The sequence below is a fragment of the Balaenoptera physalus genome (genome assembly GCF_965194825.1).
Source record: "Balaenoptera physalus genome assembly, chromosome: 14".
In the NCBI taxonomy this organism is placed as follows: domain Eukaryota; kingdom Metazoa; phylum Chordata; class Mammalia; order Artiodactyla; family Balaenopteridae; genus Balaenoptera; species Balaenoptera physalus.
The window spans coordinates 40409740-40423924 of record NC_138893.1 but is presented as its reverse complement, the minus strand read 5'-3'; the positions used below and the strand labels follow the sequence as shown (position 1 = coordinate 40423924).

Here is a 14185-nt window from a genome sequence, read left to right as displayed (position 1 = left end):
AGCTGACTCTAGGGAGGGACATGGCATTCTGATTCATCACTACTGAGTCAACATGAATAGATTCAGCCTATAGCTCTAGGACTCTGCTTCTCTTTCTTCTTGGGCCATGTTGCCTGGCTTCTAAAGACTTGGATTAGCAGTCAAAACAGCCTCAGATCCTTCCTAAATAAGTGTTCACTGGACCCCACACGTCCCAGCTACTCCACACACCTTGTGCCGCCCCTTCTCATCTCCGGCTTCCTTCTTTGCCCTCCCTCGGAATGCCTACAGTGAGCATTGTTGAGTAGCTAGTCCATAATCTGAATCCAATGAAGTATGCTAAAGCAGATGAGCCAGAGGTACAAGATGAATTATCTGGATTCTGAGGGCAGAGATTTTACTAAAAGGAGAAATTCCACTTTCCCCTAGAGGGACTTCATGAAGGTTCAGTGATGTCTGGAATCTGGAAACACCCCAAAGACCTTTGAATAATATTTGGTTCCCTGACTGATTCACACCTCCCAACCTGCTCTAAAATCTGCCTTGCCACCAATTCTGCTCCCGAATAAAGGTATCCTTTTCAGGAACAAGCTGCGAATCACCTGGCTTTGCAAATTGGCCTGAAATTATTTTTTTTTAAATGCTTGCCCTCACCGTCATCATCATCTTCTTAGGAAGGTAACGTACCTGCTCTGAGCCTCCATCTTTTCACCCGTACGAATCATAACTACCTGGAAGATTTACTGTGAGGGCCAAACGAAGTCCTTGTCACGGAGCCTGGCTCCTGGCAGCCACTGAAGGTGTTAAAGGTGTTGTCCCCACTTATACCTCGCAGGTTTGTTGAGAGTTAGTTTGGAGGTGTTTTATAAGGTGGGAGGAGCTGAACAAATGCACAGTGGCGTTATGTAACGTTGGCCTACTGAGCAGGTCTTGCTTTCCCTGCTTTCAAAACTAGGGGAAACCTGGTTCCTGCTTCCAAAGAGCTGCCAGCCCTATGGTGAGAGGTCTCTTGGCTGTTTCCAGGCTGTGTTACAGAACTCTGGAGTGTTGGCTTCTGGTCTTCTCGAACTGTTGTAAATGAGATGTGTGGTTCCTTCTTTATTTATTTATTTATTTATTTATTTATTTTTATATTTATTTTTGGCTGTGTTGGGTCTTCGTTTCTGTGCGAGGGCTTTCTCTAGTTGCGTCAAGCGGGGGCCACTCTTCATCGCGGTGCGCGGGCCTCTCACTATCACGGCCTCTCTTGTTGCGGAGCACAGGCTCCAGACGCGCAGGCTCAGTAGTTGTGGCTCACGGGCCTAGTCGCTCCGCAGCATGTGGGATCTTCCCAGACCAGGGCTCGAACCCGTGTCCCCTGCATTGGCAGGCAGATTCTCAACCACTGCGCCACCAGGGAAGCCCGATGTGTGGTTCCTTTCTCCCTACGAAAGGGGAAGGAGTGAAGGAGTGTATATTGCTCCCCCTGACCAGAGCAGAGAGTATGTGTGTCAGAACTGCAGCTGTTGGGTCAGGCACCTCACCTCAGGCACCTCACCTGTGAATGACATAAAACAATGAAGGTTTGCACTTTTTAGAGGCCATGGGATGCCTGGACAGGAAAGGAATTTGGTTTTTATTGATTTCTCAATGCATATGGCTGTGGGAAGGCAGGGAGAAGCAGAGGGTGTTGCAAAGCCTTATCGAACATGTGTTTTTTTGAAGGGAGATGTTATAGGAAACCATGGTTGATCAGGAGACAGTGTGGCCTGCTAGGGCACTGGAGGCCTGGGTTCTGGACTTCCCTCTCCTACTAAGTTGATGCCTCACCCTAGCTGGCTGCTTCACCTTTTGGGGTTTCAGATGCCCTTGAGAATAAAGTTAAGGTTATTAGATCAGGTGATGCCCCCTCCACACCCGCACTCATACCCACATGGGTCGTCTAGCTGGGATGCTGTCAGCACTGACTTACACTTACCTAAAGGAGAAGAGTGAGTGGCAATAACTCCTGCTGTTGTCAAAGCACCCTCCCCGGGTCTTGGCCCTCTCGTTGGTCTTGAGCAACACCTCTCTTCTAGAACACATCATGAGTTCCACTCTGTGTTAAGTTGTCCTCCCAACGGCAGGATCACCAGAGCCAAAACGACCCCATGCAGAGTTCCTTTGAACAGTTCAGTAGTTGAGCCCGTGGAAGGCAGGGTGGTTGCTTGGAGCAGTGGGGGTCCAAGAGTGTCCCCAAACCAGCAGCCTCCACATCAACTGGAATTGTGAGAAATGCAGATTCTCAGGCCCTGACCCAGGCCCACTGAATCAGAAATTCCAGCATAGGCCCAGCAATCAGTATATAACAAGCTCTCCAGGGGACTGTCATGCTCACTGGAGTTTGGGAACAACTGGCTTGGAGCATCTTGCTCTCTGGCTAGTGTGGCATCAGCACGTGTTCAGTGGGTTGCTACTTAACACAAGTTGACATTAATCTAATCAAGTGGGACCTCAGCCCCCAGTTCCCATTGAACTGTATCTTCTTTAGCCACCTCTTAGAAGCCTTTTCTCTCTGGTCCTACAGTAGGACTAGGGCTCCATGGCAAGAAGTGAGCTTACAGAGTCAATGCACCTACGACCTGGATAAGAATCTGGCCAAATAAGACCTCTATGTCAGTGAGGTAGCCACTCCTCCAGACAGAGTCAGCAGGAAGTGGTATTGGTTTCTGATTTTGATATTGGCCGCCCGACCAAATGCAGTGAGAAGAAACCTGATGCAGCACTTCCACGAATTTCTGCAGGCCTGATACTCAGAAAGCGTTCAAGTCTGCTAGTGGTGAAATGAACACTTAGCAACAAAGCAACACCATATGGGGGCAGAGGCACTGTGGTGGTTGTCTGCGGGCCTGGGTCAGGTCTCACCTTGACTACTAACTGACTGCATGATTCAGAGTGATTTCTTTCACCTGAAAAGGCCTCATTGGCCTCACCTATAAAATAGAGATCACAAATGATCTCCAGAGCCGCTTGCATCTCCATCCAGCATTTTTGTTTAGTGACGATGCCTTGCAGTCTTAAAGATTTGGGGCTCGAGGATGGTGACTAGCGACTTAAAATGGAAAGACAGAGGAGGATAGGCTGGACCATGACGCAACAGCAGCCCTGCTTCTTCCAGAGCTCGCTGAGCCGTGGGTGGTGTAGGCTGTATGCATGACTCTGCATTCTAAATCCGACCCGGCTATGCCTGTCCTTCTGTCTAGATTCTAGAGTGATTTGCCTTATTTGATTGTGTTGGAGACATTGTAATTCTGTAGGGGTCACTGGCCCCTTCTAGAAGAAGGCTCATCTCTAAAATGCAGGCCTCTGCTTATCTGAATCTTAAAGTTATAGCTGAGCCAGTTAGAGTGGTGTCTCATTTTTCTCTCCCCCCTAAACTCAAGGAGCACTTTTTTCCTCTTCCTGTCACAGTCTCAAGGATTCCGCCCAAAAAGCAGGTGCAAAGCCCTGTCTAACCCCTCTGGTTTCCCTGAGGTATGGGCTTTATACAATGTTTTGCTTGTTAAACGTTAGCTTTCTGAGCTGAGGACTCTCTCTCTCTCTCTCTCTTTTTTTCTTCCTCTAAAGCCCGTTGCATAACAGTCTCCTGTTTTAAACTTTTGCCAAATCCTACACTTCTCACTGTCGGAGGTTACCACAAGTGTTTGAACAGGTAACTTCTACCTTTGAACTTCTATTGCAACAGGTTCAAAGGTTCCAGGAGAGCTGGTTAGCCACTCTCATTGGCTTCAGGTGTGGTCCCGACTCAGGCGCTGAGGAAAGGCATCATCACTGAAGGAAACGTCCGGACTCAGGAGCTGAATGTGGTGCTGAACGAGTACAGCCAGCTGTGAGGGACGCGTTTCCTGGACCCCGGAAGTGAGAGTATCCTTACAAGGTAAGCTGCAATAATGCTACCTGCTCTATAGCTTATATGTTTATGGGAGAGCAGAGATAGGGGTGGTTGGGGAGAAGGCAGTGGGACGTGTGTCTATTCTCAGCCTAAGGCTCTTTCACAACATGAAATAACATTTGGTTGAGTAGTAATCTCAGCTGACTTGCGTGGGAGGCAAAGAAAAAAATCAACTGAAATGGGGGTGGAGACATGGAAGGGGCTCCGAATGCTGGCAGGAGATGGACTTGGAAGAGAGAGTTGTTAATTTCACCAAATGCAAATAAAACAGACTTAAAAGCTTTAAAGGTTATAGCCAAAGCCAGGATGTGGGTCTCCTTCATCTTCCATTTAGAAATGTCTGTATCAATGTGATTAGAAAGGCCATCCATCAGCTGCTGCTGACAGCCCTTCCCATTTGGAAGGGAGCAGGGAAGGGAATTCTTAACAGACTTTCTATCCCATGCTGGGGTCCGTACAAGATATGTGATGTGCGTTACCTCATTGGCTCGTTTTCTCCTGTAAGGTAGGTGGTGTAGTTCCCATATAACAGATGAATAATGAGCCTCTGGGCTGTTAAACAGCGCAGCCTGGGCTGCATAGCTAGGAGGAGGTGGGGCAGGAATTTGAGTCCTGATCAGTATGTGACTACAGCCTGCTGCATGATGCAGAATTCTTGGGGGCTGTGAAAACCTTCCATCATTCCCTCAAATCTTGGGGGTGTCCCTCATGCATGTAGGACTGAACAGGAATGCACCTCTAGATGCTAGAGCTTTAGAATGACCCAGACTCTTCTGTACTTGAGCATTTGATCCTGGAGGAAACCATCTTCTCCTGGCCCTAAGCTCTTTGTCAGGTTGGTAGAAGAAGACAGCACCCAGGGAAGAGCCCAGTAGCATTAGAATGACTGAGGCTTGACACCCACTCTGCCATCCTCTGCCATCCTCTGCTCTCCGCTGAAGGGAGCTGCCCCTGTGGGAGGTGAGCTTGGAAACTAAGCAAAGCCAAGTGTTCCTCCAGCCATGAGATGAACCTGAAGATGGAAAGGCAGAGGGGGCACCCTCATCTTCCCATACTTCATCATTCTCCCATGTCTAAAGTGGGCTCCTGTGAGGCCAAGGGACCAGCTCTTATGTCCCCTGAGATTGGGGCACAGCTCACTTTGGTTTTTATGGTTGGAGGCTTTTAGGCCCTCCTCTGTGTAGAGAAGGAATCCTAATCTAACTCTAGTAAAGAGCTGAGCTCATGCTGGATTTACCTCAGCCTTCTTAAAGGAACCAAGGCTGGGGAAAGTGCTGCTTAATTCTGGGGTGTCTGAGAGGTGGTGAGGAGGGGTGGGGGCAGGAAGGGGCCGGAGAACTTGTTCTTTCTGCCTTCAAATCTGAGAATGGAAGCTCCCATGCCCTTCTGTGGCCACAGCTGTGGGTGAATCCAGTGAGACTACTGCAGGTCCCGATGCCCTGTAGACCAATCCCCAAGACTCTTTCAGGGCATCTGCACATTCAAAGCAATTTTTATAATAATACCAAGAAGTAATTTGTCTTTTCCACTGTCGTTGTCTCACGAGTATACAGTGGAGTTTTCCAGAGGCTCCAAGAGGCAGGATCAATCTGACAGCTAATGGCATGTGTGCTTGTGGATTCCTGATTTTAAAATTTCCCAGTTGTAATCTGGGAGGTGAGGGAGACAGCAGAATACATTTTTAATTAAAAATATGAGGTACGAAAAGGATGTGTCGGAGGAAAGGAACAGATCTCCGTGGCTGTCCCTGTCGTTCCTGACGTGCTTGTTTTCTTGGCTTTATCAGCACTGCTTCGGGGACTGAGGCAGGCTCACTGGGGACTGGAGAGTGGGTGGTGACACAGTGCGCAGCTGGCCGGCAATGCTGGCCAGGCCAGGCTGGCCTCCAGGTGTCCCCACAGTCTTGGGAAGGATGCGAGGGCTAAGGTGCCCTGTGGCTGGACCTCCCTCTCCTGGGAACCCAAGGAGGGGGGTCTCACCTCTCTGACACTGGTGGTCTGCAGGGGGCACCTCAGTCATCGCCGTCTGGTTTTTGGTCTTGGTTTAGCGGTAGTCAGACAAACAGGGAGAGCGTGAGTTGCGTGGATGCAGTCTGGCTTCTGTGTCAGCCCTTAGGGACTGATGGTAAAGGCTTTGAAACGGAGCCAGGACAGCTTTAGCAGCCTTTCTCCTTCTGGTCAGAACGCTTCCACTTTCAGTTGTGAAAGAAAAACCAGGAAGTGAAGTCCCTGAGCACGTTAGAAGCTGGCCATGGCCTGACTCCTGACACGGGGCAGCTCAGACAGGGGCCTGACGGCTCAGACGTCTCAGAACCGGGGACCCTCGGCCTGCAGAGATGTTCTGAAGCCTCCGTGACTCTGGAGGAACCGGGGGGTGAGGGGAGAGGGCAGAGACTCATGCCACGAGGAACTCAGAGCCAGGAGGCCCCATTCCCTGGAAGCACCAAGAGATGCGGCCCCCTCGCAGGGTAAGGGGGCAGCTGGAGGGGGTATTCAGTAAGGGGTCTCGTGGGTATGGGGCAGAAGCCCAGGTGGCATCCTGACCCCCAGCTCTGGCGAATCTGCAGCTTGCTGTGTCACAGGCACATGTCAGTGCTCACTTGCTTCCTGGTCTCTAAGGAACTTCTTTAAACCCTCCTCATCAGGAGCATGGAGGAGAAGGAGGAGTGTGGAGGAGTCCTTTCTCCTGCCGCTCTTGGGGAAGGGGAACCACAACCCAGGCCCCTTTCTGTGAGCCTGAGCCTCTGCCTGTAGCTCGCCTGTGCTGCACCGGGGGTTGTCCTCAATTTTCCTGATGGATTTTCAGTCCTTCTGAAGGGAAGAGCTGCCCGATGCGTGACTAATGGAATGGTTGCTGGATGAAGTTGGATCTGTTTTAAGGAGTAGGGCCACAAGTTGAATCTAAGATGAACTTGACCTTCAAGGAGTGAGTGTTGGAAAGGGACTCCATAGTTGGGGCTTACTACCTTCTGTGGGTATCCATCTTTTTGGTGATTTGAAAAGTAGGATTGGATCTATAGCTCCAGTTTGTAGGTAATTGGTATTCTCTAACAGAGGCAGTCTTAAAAAATAATAGAATTAAATTAAACTAAATTTAATTTAATTTAAAAATAAAAGATTGGTTCAGTTGAAAAAAAAAGGAATAATTGGTTTTGGTGATCCCTCCCTCTGTATTCCAGCGTGAGAGTTACTTTATGGTTGTCCCCTCCAATGGACAAGTATTTGAGGTGAATACAGAATAGTCTTGGAAGAGATTTGGTATAAAATCTTGTAGGCATCACTTGTACGCTTGGCACAATAAAAGGGACAAAAACTGAAATAAGAGTCACAAATACTTATAGAAGAGGCAGGCAATAGAGCTAAGTAAAGTAGGTGATATGTAATAAGATGCAGGTGAGAGGCAAAATGCAAGGCAGGCGCACCCAGGTAAACATACTCCAACTTAACGGGTTTTTTTCAAACATTATCCAGACCAAACAGAATGCTTCAGCCGAGCATTTGTTGAGGTCTTGACCTGAAATAGTCTTTTCTCCCAACTTTTATTCTAACTCTCTGGGGGCAATGACACCTAAAATAATATCAGTGTATCATTGAGTGCCTAGGCCCTAAACCTGCAGTGGGGGCCACAGATGCTAGAGGGAGGCTGTGGGTCCAGGAAGGAGAAAGGAAGGGAACTAAGGGGGAGGGGGAAGAGGAAGCCAGTTACGCACCAGCTCATAGTGGGTACTCTGACATTTCATTAAGATAGTATTAGGAGATGGGTGGTTGAGAGGTGAAGCCACCTTCCCAAGATCACAAAGCAGCCAGCTGTCAACTGGAACAGAAGCTGCAGTTGGTGTGATGTTAAAAACTGTGTTCCATCCACTCCTGTGTAGAGTTAACCTCTCTCTGGACTTCCTAGAAATTTTCATTTTTAAAAAGATTCTTATGTATGGTGACCTGGGCAGATATTGACTTCATATATTTATTAGAGACTTTTCAGGTTGACATTTTTCTAGAATGTAAATATTACAGCTACCATTCTTTGAATATTTACTGTGGGTGCAGTGCTGTGCTTACTGTTTTTTTTGTTTTGTTTTAACTTATTTATTTAACTTATTTATTTTTGGCTGCGTTGGGCCCTCGTTGCTGCGTGTGGGCTTCCTCTAGTTGCAGCAAGCGGGGGCTACTCTTTGTCGTGGTGTGCGGGCTTCTCATTGCAATGGCTTCTCATGGCGGAGCATGGGCTCTAGGCGCACGGGCTTCAGTAGTTGTGGCTCATGGGCTCAGTAGTTGTGGCGCACGGACTTAGTTGCTCCGTGGTATGTGGGATCTTCCTGGGCCAGGGCCCCAACCCGCATCCCCTGCATTGGTAGGCGGATTCTTAACCACTGCACCTCCAGCGAAGCCCCTGTGCTTACTTATTTATGGGGCTTTTATCTTTTGATCTTCAAAACAGTCCTATGAGGTAGGTATGTTTTTTTGTAGACAGGGGAGCCAAGACTTAGAAATAAACTGGACACAGTATGAAGAGATTGGAGCTGGCATTTGAACTCTGGCTCATTTAGTTCTGAAGGCAAACTCTGCCTCCATTTCTGATGAGTCTAGTTTAGTGCATGGACCAAAGAATTAGAAACTGGGAGAAACTTTTTCCTTGCAAATCCTCCCACTTTCAAATCCATAGAAATGGAAAGCAGTTCGATCCTTGGTTGCTAGGGATTGGGAGGAAATAGGAATGGGGAGTAACTGCTTAATGGTTACAGGATTTCCTTTGGGGTTGATGAAAGTGTTTTGAAACTAGATAGAGGTGGTGGTTGCACAACATTGTGAATGTACCAAATGCCGCTGAATTGTTCACTTTAAAGTGGTTAATTTTACGATACGTGAATTGCACCTCAAAAAAAAAAACCCCTCCCACCTCTAGGCAGGTGAATTCCTAAACCAGGATTTGGCGATATTTTTAGAAATCAGGAAGGAGGTTTCTGTTTCTGTCTGTCTCATATGCCTGGCCAGCAGATGAACTGACCCTCACTTGGAGTGTGACCTCAGGTGACTCGTGTCCGGAGGCACCCTATGAGGGTGACATGTCCCCAGCAGCCCTGAGGTCAGCCGTCGCTGCTCTCGCCGCACTCTGCTATAAACACATCCCGGTCTGTTTCTCCCCCATGTGACCATGCACCATGAGATCAGAAATGTACTCTCTTGTTCTTCCCCTGGCACAGAGGCTGGTATTTTCAGGCTCTTAATTCATGTCATTAGAATAAATACGAGTTTTGGAGTTTGGAAAGTCAGGCAGCCCTTGTACTGCTGTGCCGAGGCCCTGGTACCCACCCTCTGTGGGGAAGCTTGTTGTAGATCTCTGGGTCTCCACGGGTCACTCTACTCTAAGAGTTGTGAGGTTGTGAATGGCTTGTGGGAGGATGCAGGGGTGCGGTAGGGTTGAGGGAGATGGCGGGGTCAGAGCTCAGAGGTGGACCATGTGGTCCCCAACTAGAAATCCTCTGTTTAAATAGAAATGAGGAGTTGTTAAGACCTTTGTATGTAAGTCGAAGGGCAGTTATACTACAAAGATCATGACCATCTCTTCTCTTTGGGGACATCTCAAAATAGAACATCTGATATTGACAAGGAGTTAGAAACTGACTTAAGTGGAAGAGGGAAAAAGAGAGCTCATCTTCACTGAGGGCTTCCTATGTGCTGGACAGCATACTGGAAAGTCTACCCATGGTATCCCTTTTAAGTAGAGATAATTACCTACCCCTTCTGGTGTGCAGTGGAGGGAAAATGATGCTCAGTGACATTAAGTAACTGTCCCAGGGCCACATATCTGGTAAGTGGTAGTGCTGTTGCTCTGGTACCTAGAAAGGCAATGGCCTTAAATGTTTGCCACTGGAAATGAGACTATTGGGAATAAAGCTGCTTGTTTGCACACTAATCTGGTGACCTCTGACCACTTGCCCGACAAGGTAGCGAGTGGGCTGTTTCTGCAGAGACCTCTTTCACAGCCTCCTGCATCAGCCTGTCTTTATCCTGGCCTGCGTGACGGGGTGCTAGCACTTTGTCCAGCCTATCTTTATACAGGCTCTTATCAACTCCAGTGGATGGTACTGGTTCTCCTGACCTCAGCATTCTCATAATTCACTTGGTCAGCAATAGGCTTGGGAGGCCTTTGGGAATGTTTACTGAGACAAGAATTTCCTCAGGGTAGAGCTGCTGGACTATGGCTTGTTGGAAGCACAGTAGTAGATCAAGGTTGACTAAGTCGATCTAAGATCCAGTGGGATTTGTCACTGCCTGTCACCAGCCTATGAGTGGCTCAGCAACTATCCTATGTGATCTTCATGGACTGAGTTAAGAGGATTTTGGCATTTGGCTTAATGAAGGCTTACCTGATAAATCCCACCCACCCCACCAAGGCCTGGCATCCCAAGGCTCTCTGGTGTTTGTGAACCAAATGACTCCAGTGGTGTAGTGTCTATACCAGGCCCCAGACACTGTCTTACTCAGCCCTTTGGAGACTTTGTCTTTTTTCCCTTTCAACTAAAGGTGGATCCTCTATCTCCATCAGACATGTCTCTTCACCATTTCCCTTCACGCTTGTCCCACTTTGGTGCCTGTAACCCTGCTGCACCTCTCACCCCACATCCGGGTATTCCTCTTCCTCTCTTCTACTTAGGTTTATCCAACCTAATATGGTGACTGCTCTCTCCATGGAAAAGAAGATGGAGAGACACAGACAACAATGGAGAAAGATAGTTTGGTGACAGTGACCCTGGTTGGAATCATAGTTGGGGTCTTACCAGCCATTGGCCTCCTTGGTGGGGTGGTCATCCTTGATTGACCCTGGACATAAGACTATTGTCAATAAAGCCAGGGGATCAAGGACCACATATCCTTGAGGGTCTACAGCCACCTCCACCTACTCCAGTCTACACTGGCCTCTCCCTTCTTCATATTCATTAGCTTATCTTGCACACTGAATCCTTGTATAAGTGATTTTTAAAAAATTTTTGTTTAATTAATTTATTTTATTTATTTATTTTTGGCTGCATTGGGTCTTCATTGCTGTGCGCGGGCTTTCTCTGGTTGTGGCGAGTGGGGGCTACTCTTTTGTTGCGGTGCGCGGGCTTCTCTTTGCGGTGGCTTCTCTTGGTGCGGAGCACGGGCTCTAGGCGCCGCGGGCTTCAGTAGTTGTGGCACGTGGGCTCAGTAGTTGTGGCACACGGGCTTAGTTGCTCCGCGGCATGTGGGATCTTCCCGGCCCAGGGCTCGAACCTGTGTCCCCTGCATTGGCAGGCGGATTCCTAACCACTGCGCCACCAGGGAAGCCCTGTATAAGTGATTTTAGTGTTCGATGGACCCATAAGTCCCCAGAGGGCAGGAGCTGTGCCTTCTAAGTGTTTGGCCCTTTGCACACAGCACAGTGCTGGGCATACACTGAGTCTAAGATCTTGGTTTGCCTTATTCAAAGGAAATTATACGTAAATTTAAAGTGCAGAGGGTAAATGTATCTCTTGCCACATACATACTTTCTCCAGAATGTATGGAGCAGATGCTCCCAAAGCTGGGGTACATTCCACAGAGCATTTGTTTCCTGCCTGGGGAATTGGCTTCATCCCCTACTGGACTGTGAACTCTGAGTGTAGTTTCCGCATGCTGGACACACTGCCGGGCACATAGTAGGTGCTCATATATTCGAATGCTTGTAGGATGAGTGAACCTTGACCTCACTCGGGTCGGGTTGCTTAGTGTTGCCCTTGCCGTAGCGGGAAGTCCGGCTGTGGCATTTCTGAGGAGGGCTCAGCGGCTCTCCCCACCCCCCGACCCCCCACTGTGTCTAGGCGCGCATCGTGTCATTGCGGGAATGAGTTTTGCAACCTGTTTCCTTCAGTAGACTCCCCTCCCTCGGTGCCTTTCTCCGAACTTGTGCTAATGGTGAGTGGAAGGGGAGGGTGGCTCGATGGCACTCAGTGGGTTCCCACCGTATGTCGGGCACAGGGCTGCATTAAGATAGCCTCTGCCTGGGAGAGGCAGCTCAAGTTGTCAGCTGAGCCCCAGGGACCCCCGAGACCCAAACCCAAGGAAAGAGCTGATCCGACTCCTACAGCTTTTCCTGTGCTATTCGGTAGCAAAGATATCACCAGTGGAAAAACATCGAAACCCTGAGGATTTATTTACGGTTATGCTTGCTGGTGGGTCAGGGAACTGTCCCAAGCCTAGCCCTCACCTCCTCTCTGCCAGCCGCCTGACAAACTGGAACTGTTGGGTGTGGCCTAGGAATTGGGCTAGGAAAAACAAATGTGGGAGATTGGTATCTCTTCCCTGTTTTTTTTTGGCTTTTATTTTTTAAGATTTTTTGATGTGGACCATTTTTAAAGACTTTTTTGAATTTGTTACCGTATTTCTTCTGTTTTATGTTTTGTTTCTTTGGCCCTGAGGCATGTGAGATCTTAGCTCCCTGACCAGGAATTGAACCTGCACCCCCTGCATTGGAAGGTGAAATCTTAACCACTGGACCGCCAGGGAAGTCCCTCTGTTTCCTGTTTTAGTTACTTAAGCACTCACAGAATGTTTCCGGGGTGTGGAAATGACTGCTTCGCCACCCTTGGGGTTTTAACAGGAATCCCCTTTGATAATGCTGTCTTCCTGCTTGGCCACACGTGAATGACCCCGTGGAGGTGACAAGGAGGCCCTTTCCCATCTGCCTGGGGGCATCCCGTGGGCTGTGTGCTTCAGAGCACGCTGGGTGCCAGGCCCCCAGGGGAGGAGAGCTACCCAGGCCTGGGAACCCGGCCCTGCTTGGTGCAGAAGGCTAGTGCCAGACGGTGGCCTGGACACCCAGGCGCTGGTGAGTGGCTGAGAAGTTATCTGTAGGCTCGTAGGTTGGGATGTTACACCAGCCTCTGTGCTCAGCAACTGCTGAGAACGTTGAAAGATGCACTTTCGGGCCCCCTTTGACCCCATGACTCAACCTTCACCTTTGGTTTCTTATCCACTAAGGGAATGAATGAAAAACGTTTCCACCCTCAGAGCTGCCATCCAGACTGGCAGGTAACGTGAGTGCAGGGAAAAGGCTACTGATGGAATGTAGCTTTAGTGGTGGGAGAGCTGCACTTCTAGAAACGAGGCTGAGGCTGTATTCTCAGGTGTAGTCACATGAAATGCCACCAACCAAGGTGGTGGAACTTTCTAAGTCAGCTGCCTTAGTCAGAAGTGGGATAATTCAGAGTTGTTCATTTTACGTTTTTCTTTTTTTTAAAAAAAAGCATGCATATTACAGATGAAATGATACATACTCTCAAGTGTTACCGTCCCAATAATACCTACTGTAACCTCCCTAATTAAAATTCACCCCCTGCTGTACACTCAATCCTCTTTCCCTAATATAGTTTTTATTCCACAGTATTCTATAATCTAGTTCTTGTTCAGGCTTGTCGCCAAACTCCCAATAACATACAACCCCACAAGAGCAGGGTTTCACTGCTATATCCCCAGCACCTGGAATGATGCTGATGATATACAGTCAAGCCCTTACATATCTTTGGCTGAATGACTGAATACTCAAAACTTTCTGGACAATCCATTCATAATTTCTCCTCTTCGGTCTGTCTTTTCCTATGAGGATTATTCTTTCAGAAACACAAAAGCATACACTACACTGTCCAAGTGGGTTTTTTCCTTTCTACTTGGTAGTATTTCACATAGTTCTTTCCTTATCAGTATATACAGACCTGCTTTATTCTCCTTACTACCTGCCAAGAATTCCATTGTGTGTAAGTGCTATAATTTATCTGGTTACTCTCCTATCAGGGAAGGCTTTCCTGGTTTCTGACATTATCAGCAATCCTATAGATTAATGATGATGAACAGAATAGCTCATACCTGAGCCCATGCTTCAGGCATTGTTCTAAGCACCATACAGGTACATGAACTCCTTTAATCATGGTGACAGCCTTATGAGGGAGATACTAGTATTGCCATTTTATGGATGGGAGAACACACAGAAGTTATCTACCCTAGGTCACAAAGCTGACCACAGACAAGGATTAAGCGCAGTGTGACTCAGGGTCCATATTCCTAACCAGTGCCTCAAACAGCCATTTAAAGTGATGCACTTTTTATTGAACTGATGTCTTTCTATGGAATAAATTACTAGTAGAGTCATTAGGTCAAAGGGAACACATTTTAAATTGTGGTAGCGGGCAATGGGCACATCCCTACGGAGGCTGCCCCAAGTTTACGTCTTCGTGATTGATAGTGCATTTTGTACTGTTTCATCATCGTGAATCTAAATGATGGGGAAAAGGCATTTCATTTA

General features: G+C 48.1%; 1 protein-coding gene across 2 annotated transcripts in view; it reads left to right on the top strand.

Moving 5' to 3' along the window:
- The first annotated feature begins 3748 nt into the window (after window positions 1–3748).
- Window positions 3749–14185, top strand: part of ACSL5 (acyl-CoA synthetase long chain family member 5) — a 45432-nt gene continuing 34995 nt past the window's right edge. The window contains exon 1 of one of the 2 annotated variants that reach the window (XM_082423278.1): window positions 3749–3874. The gene's annotated coding sequence lies outside the window, so the exon portion shown is untranslated. Of the gene's footprint in view, window positions 3875–6036; window positions 6357–14185 lie in introns of those variants that run through there. The other variant, XM_082423277.1, reaches the window with a different exon arrangement.